Here is an 8,729-nt window from a genome sequence, read left to right on the forward strand (position 1 = left end):
CAAAAGGTGCGTTACTTCCGTCACTTGAATTCGGTAGTACAACCTGTAACGAGAAGATAAAAAGTGATTTGAGTACTAAAAATTACTTCCTTACTATTTCTACATGGCTTGAAAGCCAAAGAGTGGGTCACCGCTAAGCGAACCTTTCGGTAACCTCAAATCAACCCCATCGCGATCGAGCTTCTAGAATCTTGAACAAGATGTGCGTTACTTCCGTCACATGAATTCGATAGCACGACCCGTAACGAGAAGATAAAAAGTGATTTGAGTACTAAAAATTACTTCCTCACTTTTCTACAGGGCTTGAAAGCCAAAGAGTGGGCAATCGCTAAGCGAACATTTGGGTAAACGCAAATCAACCCCACACATCGAACTTCTAAAATCTTGAACAAAATGTGCCTAGCTTTCGTCACTTGAACTTGGTAGTACAACCCGTAACGAGAAGTCAAAAAGTGATTCGAGTACTAAAAATTACTTCCTAACTTTTCTACAGGGCTTGAAAGCGAACGAGTGGGTAACCGGTAAGCGAACCTTTCGGTAACCGCAAATCGACCCCATACGATCGACTTTTTAGAATCTTGAACAAAATGTGCGTTACTTCCGTAACTTGAATTCGGTAGTACAGCCCGTAACGAGAAGATAAAAAGTGATTTGAGTACTAAAAATTACTTCCTAACTTCTTTAACAGAACTTGAAAGCCAAAGAGTGGGTAATCGCTATGCAAACGTTTCGGTAACCGCAAATCGACCCCATACGATCGAACTTCTAGGAGCTTGAACAAAAGGTGCGTTACTTCCGTCACTTGAACTCGGTAGTACAACCCGTAACGAGAAGATAAAAGGTGATTTGAATACTAAAAATTACTTCCTTACTTTTCTACAGGGCTTGAAAGCCAAAGAGTGGGTAACCGCTAAGCGAACCTTTCGGTAACCGCAAATCGACCCCATACGATCGACCTTCTAGAATCTTGAACAAAATGTGCGTTACTTCCGTCACTTGAACTCGGTAGTACAACCCGTAACGAGAAGACAAAAAGTGCTTTGAGTACTAAAAATTACTTCCTTAATTTTCTACAGGGCTTGGAAGCCAAAGAGTGGGTAACCGCTAAGCGAACCTTTCGGTAACCGCAAATCGACCCCATACGATCGAACTTCTAGAATCTTGAACAAAATGTGCGTTACTTCCGTCACTTGAACTCGGTAGTACAACCCGTAACGAGAAGACAAAAATTGATTCGAGTACTAAAAATTACTTCCTAACTTTTCTACAGTTCTTGAAAGCCAAAGAGTGGAAAACCGCTAAGCGAACCTTTCGGTAACCGCAAATCGACCCCATACGATCGAACTTCTAGAATCTTGAACAAAATGTGCGTTGATTCCGTCACATGAATTCGGTAGTACAACCGGTAACGAGAAGACAAAAAGTGATTTGAGTACTAAAAATTACTTCCTAACTTTTCTACAGTTCTTGAAAGCCAAAGAGTGGGTAACCGCTAAGCGAACCTTTCGGTAACCGCAAATCGACCCCATACGATCGAACTTTTAGAATCTTGAACAAAATGTGCGTTACTTCTGTCACATGAATTCGGTAGTACAACCCGTAACGAGAAGACAAAAGGTGATTTGAGTACTAAAAATTACTTCCTTACTTTTCTACAGGGCTTGAAAGCAAAAGAGTGGGTAACCGCTAAGCGAACCTTTCGGTAACCGCAAATCGACCCCATATGATCGAACTTCTAGGAGCTTGAACAAAATGTGCGTTACTTCCGTCTCTTGAATTCGGTAGCACAGCCTGTAACGAGAAGACAAAAAGTGATTTGAGTACTAAAAATTACTTCCTTACTTTTTCTACATGGCTTGAAAGCCAAAGAGTGGGTAACCGCTAAGGGAACCTTTCGGGTTCCGCAAATCGACCCCATACGATCGAACTTCTAGAATCTTGAACAAAATTTGCGTTACTTCCGTCACATGAATTTTGTAGTACAACCCGTAACGACAAGACAAAAAGTGATTTGAGTACTAAAAGTTTTTTCCTTACTTTTCTACAGGGCTTGGAAGCCAAAGAGTGGGTAACCGCTCAGCGAACCTTTCGGTAACCGCAAATCGACCCCATACGATCGAACTTTTAGAATCTTGAACAAAATGTGCGTTACTTCCGTCACTTGAACTCGGTAGTACAACCCGTAACGAGAAGACAAAAAGTGATTTGAGTACTAAAAATTACTTCCTTACTTTTTCTACATGGCTTGAAAGCCAAAGAGTGGGTAACCGCTAAGGGAACCTTTCGGGTTCCGCAAATCGACCCCATACGATCGAACTTCTATAATCTTGAACAAAATGTGCGTTACTTCCGTCACATGAATTCGGTAGTACAACCCGTAACGAGAAGACAAAAAGTGATTTGAGTACTAAAAATTACTTCCTAACTTTTCTACAGTTCTTGAAAGCCAAAGAGTGGGTAACCGCTAAGTGAACCTTTCGGTTACCGCAAATCGACCCAATACGATCGAACTTCTAGAATCTTGAACAAAATGTGCGTTACTTCCGTCACATGAATTCGGTAGTACAACCCGTAACGAGAAGACAAAAGGTGATTTGAGTACTAAAAATTACTTCCTTACTTTTCTACAGGGCTTGAAAGCAAAAGAGTGGGTAACCGCTCAGCGAACCTTTCGGTAACCTCAAATCGACCCCATACGATCTAACTTCTAGGATCTTGAACAAAATGTGCGTTACTTCCGTCACTTGAATTCGGTAGTACAACCTGCCACTGTAAGAGAACAAAGTAAAAAATACCATTGATAATGCATGGGAAATGTATTCGCTCAAACTAAGATTTAGGCGCTTTTCAGCCGTTTACGCTTATACGAATTGTCATTACAAATCGTTAATTGATCAAAGATTTTTCTTTTTGATTTTAAACATGTCTACTAAGTGTATTTCACCTTATAAAAGTGTTAGAACGTGAAAAAAAAGTTTTGAAAAAATACCATTGATAATGCATGGGACACGTTAATTTCGCTCAAAACCTAAGATTTAGGCCCTTTTCAGCCGTTCTACGCTTACTACGAACTTTGTCATTACAAATCGAGTTTTGATCAAAGATTTTTCTTTTTGATTCTAAACATGTCTACTAAGTGTATTTCACCTTATAAAAGTGTTAGAACGTGAAAAAAAAGTTTTGAAAAAATACCATTGATAATGCATGTGACACGTTAATTTCGCTCAAAACCTAAGATTTAGGCCCTTTTCAGCCGTTCTACGCTTACTACGAACTTTGTCATTAAAATCGAGTTTTGACCAAAGATTTTTCTTTTTGATTCTAAACATGTCTACTAAGTGTATTTCACCTTATAAAAGTGTTAGAACGTGAAAAAAAAGTTTTGAAAAAATACCATTGATAATGCATGGGACAAGTTAATTTCGCTCAAAACCTAAGATTTAGGCCCTTTTCAGCCGTTCTATGCTTACTACGAACTTTGTCATTAAAAATCGAGTTTTGATCAAAGATTTTTCTTTTTGATTCTAAACATGTCTACTAAGTGTATTTCACCTTATAAAAGTGTTAGAACGTGAAAAAAAGTTTTGAAAAAATACCATTGATAATGCATGGGACACGTTCATTTCGCTCAAAACCTAAGATTTAGGCGCTTTTCAGCCGTTCTACGCTTACTACGAACTTTGTCATTAAAAATCGAGTTTTGATCAAAGATTTTTCTTTTTGATTCTAAACATGTCTACTAAGTGTATTTCACCTTATAAAAGTGTTAGAACGTGAAAAAAAAGTGTTGAAAAAATACCATTGATAATGCATGGGACACGTTCATTTCGCTCAAAACATAAGATTTAGGCCCTTTTCAGCCGTTCTACGCTTACTACGAACTTTTCCATTACAAGTCGTTAATTGATCAAAGTTTTTTCTTCTTGATTCTAAACATGTCTACTAAGTGTATTTCACCTTATAAAAGTGTTAGAACGTGAAAAAAAAGTTTTGAAATATACCATTGATAATGCATGGGACACGTTAATTTCGCTCAAAACATAAGATTTAGGCCCTTTTCAGCCGTTCTACGCTTACTACGAACTTTGTCATTAAAAATCGAGTTTTAATCAAAGATTTTTTTTTATTCTAAACATGTCTACTAAGTGTATTTCACCTTATAAAAGTGTTAGAACGTGAAAAAAAAGTTTTGAAAAAATGCCATTGATAATGCATGGGACACGTTAATTTCGCTCAAAACATAAGATTTAGGCCCTTTTCAGCCGTTCTACGCTTACTACGAACTTTGTCATTAAAAATCGAGTTTTGATCAAAGATTTTTCTTTTTGATTCTAAACATGTCTACTAAGTGTATTTCACCTTATAAAAGTGTCAAAACGTGAAAAAAAGAGTTTTGAAAAAATGCCATTGATAATGCATGGGACACGTTCATTTCGCTCAAAACCTAAGATTTAGGCCCTTTTCAGCCGTTCTGCGCTTACTACGAACTTTTCCATTACAAGTCATTAATTGATCAAAGATTTTTCTTCTTGATTCTAAACATGTCTACTAAGTGTATTTCACCTTATAAAAGTGTCAAAACGTGAAAAAAAAAAGTTTTGAAAAAAATGCCATTGATAATGCATGGGACACGTTCATTTCGCTCAAAACCTAAGATAATAGAGACCTTTTCAGCCGTTCTGCGCTTACTACGAACTTTTCCATTACAAATCGTTAATTGATCAAAGATTTTTCTTTTTGATTCTAAACATGTCTACTAAGTGTATTTCACCTTATAAAAGTGTTAGAACGTGAAAAAAAAAGTTTTGAAAAAATACCATTGATAATGCATGGGACACGTTAATTTCGCTCAAAACCTAAGATTTAGGCCCTTTTTAGCCGTTCTACGCTTACTACGAACTTTGCCATTAAAATCGAGTTTTGATCAAAGATTTTTCTTTTTGATTCTAAACATGTCTACTAAGTGTATTTCACCTTATAAAAGTGTTAGAACGTGAAAAAAAGTTTTGAAAAAATACCATTGATAATGCATGGGACAAGTTAATTTCGCTCAAAACCTAAGATTTAGGCCCTTTTCAGCCGTTCTATGCTTACTACGAACTTTGTCATTAAAAATCGAGTTTTGATCAAAGATTTTTCTTTTTGATTCTAAACATGTCTACTAAGTGTATTTCACCTTATAAAAGTGTTAGAACGTGAAAAAAAGTTTTGAAAAAATACCATTGATAATGCATGGGACACGTTCATTTCGCTCAAAACCTAAGATTTAGGCGCTTTTCAGCCGTTCTACGCTTACTACGAACTTTGTCATTAAAATCGAGTTTTGACCAAAGATTTTTCTTTTTGATTCTAAACATGTCTACTAAGTGTATTTCACCTTATAAAAGTGTTAGAACGTGAAAAAAAAAGTTTTGAAAAAATACCATTGATAATGCATGGGACACGTTAATTTCGCTCAAAACCTAAGATTTAGGCCCCTTTCAGCCGTTCTACGCTTACTACCAACTTTTCCCTTACAAATCGTTAATTGATCAAAGATTTTTCTTTTTGATTCTAAACATGTCTACTAAGTGTATTTCACCTTATAAAAGTGTTAGAACGTGAAAAAAAAGTTTTGAAAAAATACCATTGATAATGCATGGGACACGTTCATTTCGCTCAAAACATAAGATTCAGGCCCTTTTCAGCCGTTCTACGCTTACTACGAACTTTGGTATTAAAAATCGAGTTTTGATCAAAGATTTTTCTTTTTGATTCTAAACATGTCTACTAAGTGTATTTCACCTTATAAAAGTGTTAGAACGTGAAAAAAAAAGTTTTGAAAAAATACCATTGATAATGCATGTGACACGTTAATTTCGCTCAAAACCTAAGATTTAGGCCCTTTTCAGCCGTTCTACGCTTACTACGAACTTTGTCATTAAAAATCGAGTTTTGATCAAAGATTTTTCTTTTTGATTCTAAACATGTCTACTAAGTGTATTTCACCTTATAAAAGCGTTAGAACGTGAAAAAAAAAAGTTTTGAAAAAATACCATTGATAATGCATGTGACACGTTAAATTCGCTCAAAAAATAAGATTTAGGCCCTTTTCAGCCGTTCTACGCTTACTACGAACTTTGTCATTAAAAATCGAGTTTTGATCAAAGATTTTTCTTTTTGATTCTAAACATGTCTACTAAGTGTATTTCACCTTATAAAAGTGTTAGAACGTGAAAAAAAGTTTTGAAAAAATACCATTGATAATGCATGGGACACGTTAATTTCGCTCAAAACCTAAGATTTAGGCCCTTTTCAGCCGTTCTACGCTTACTACGAACTTTTCCATTACAAATCGGAAATTGACCAAAGATTTTTCTTTTTGATTTTAAACATGTCTACTAAGTGTATTTCACCTTATAAAAGTGTTAGAACGTGAAAAAAAAAGTTTTGAAAAAATACCATTGATAATGCATGGGACACGTTCATTTCGCTCAAAACATAAGATTTAGGCCCTTTTCAGCCGTTCTACGCTTACTACGAACTTTGTCATTAAAAATCGAGTTTTGATCAAAGATTTTTCTTTTTGATTCTAAACATGTCTACTAAGTGTATTTCACCTTATAAAAGTGTTAGAACGTGAAAAAAAAGTGTTGAAAAAATACCATTGATAATGCATGGGACACGTTCATTTCGCTCAAAACATAAGATTTAGGCCCTTTTCAGCCGTTCTACGCTTACTACGAACTTTTCCATTACAAGTCGTTAATTGATCAAAGTTTTTTCTTCTTGATTCTAAACATGTCTACTAAGTGTATTTCACCTTATAAAAGTGTTAGAACGTGAAAAAAAAGTTTTGAAATATACCATTGATAATGCATGGGACACGTTAATTTCGCTCAAAACATAAGATTTAGGCCCTTTTCAGCCGTTCTACGCTTACTACGAACTTTGTCATTAAAAATCGAGTTTTAATCAAAGATTTTTTTTTATTCTAAACATGTCTACTAAGTGTATTTCACCTTATAAAAGTGTTAGAACGTGAAAAAAAAGTTTTGAAAAAATGCCATTGATAATGCATGGGACACGTTAATTTCGCTCAAAACATAAGATTTAGGCCCTTTTCAGCCGTTCTACGCTTACTACGAACTTTGTCATTAAAAATCGAGTTTTGATCAAAGATTTTTCTTTTTGATTCTAAACATGTCTACTAAGTGTATTTCACCTTATAAAAGTGTCAAAACGTGAAAAAAAGAGTTTTGAAAAAATGCCATTGATAATGCATGGGACACGTTCATTTCGCTCAAAACCTAAGATTTAGGCCCTTTTCAGCCGTTCTGCGCTTACTACGAACTTTTCCATTACAAGTCATTAATTGATCAAAGATTTTTCTTCTTGATTCTAAACATGTCTACTAAGTGTATTTCACCTTATAAAAGTGTCAAAACGTGAAAAAAAAAAGTTTTGAAAAAAATGCCATTGATAATGCATGGGACACGTTCATTTCGCTCAAAACCTAAGATTTAGGCCCTTTTCAGCCGTTCTACGCTTACTACGAACTTTTCCATTACAAATCGTTAATTGATCAAAGATTTTTCTTTTTGATTCTAAACATGTCTACTAAGTGTATTTCACCTTATAAAAGTGTTAGAACGTGAAAAAAAAGTTTTGAAAAAATGCCATTGATAATGCATGGGACACGTTAATTTCGCTCAAAACCTAAGATTTAGGCCCTTTTCAGCCGTTCTACGCTTACTACGAACTTTGTCATTAAAATCGAGTTTTGACCAAAGATTTTTCTTTTTGATTCTAAACATGTCTACTAAGTGTATTTCACCTTATAAAAGTGTTAGAACGTGAAAAAAAAGTTTTGAAAAAATACCATTGATAATGCATGGGACAAGTTAATTTCGCTCAAAACCTAAGATTTAGGCCCTTTTCAGCCGTTCTATGCTTACTACGAACTTTGTCATTAAAAATCGAGTTTTGATCAAAGATTTTTCTTTTTGATTCTAAACATGTCTACTAAGTGTATTTCACCTTATAAAAGTGTTAGAACGTGAAAAAAAGTTTTGAAAAAATACCATTGATAATGCATGGGACACGTTCATTTCGCTCAAAACCTAAGATTTAGGCGCTTTTCAGCCGTTCTACGCTTACTACGAACTTTGTCATTAAAAATCGAGTTTTGATCAAAGATTTTTCTTTTTGATTCTAAACATGTCTACTAAGTGTATTTCACCTTATAAAAGTGTTAGAACGTGAAAAAAAAAGTTTTGAAAAAATACCATTGATAATGCATGGGACACGTTAAGAGTCATTGCACGAGAAAACCAGGCAAAACCAGACAGAGGCCGGAAGATGGGGGTCGGCCAAATCGGCTCATACTTTGTATGTGTGATAGGTATGTGAAACTATCAACAGCCATATAGTTAAAACCTTCCAGCTATTTTTCGTTATGGCGTTCTGGGACCCCCCTCAGAGACCCTCTAAAATCCAACAATTTATGGCTGAAAGTTACAAAAGTTTCGATGGCTATACTGATAAATCTAATAAAGGTACGAACATACGTTTTGCATTTCCATATAACATGGGTTTTAAAGTTTTACAGACCAAAAGTTGAAGTCCATGCATTAAAGTTAAAAGGGTGTGCTAGGGGGTTACCTAAACCACTGAAAGCAAAATTTTTATTACTGTAAATTTTAGTCATTTTTAAGGCCCATTATCTCATGTGAGCGGTGATTCTGGTG

Source organism: Branchiostoma floridae, chromosome 17 (genome assembly GCF_000003815.2).
Source record: "Branchiostoma floridae strain S238N-H82 chromosome 17, Bfl_VNyyK, whole genome shotgun sequence".
Taxonomy (NCBI): Eukaryota; Metazoa; Chordata; class Leptocardii; order Amphioxiformes; family Branchiostomatidae; genus Branchiostoma; species Branchiostoma floridae.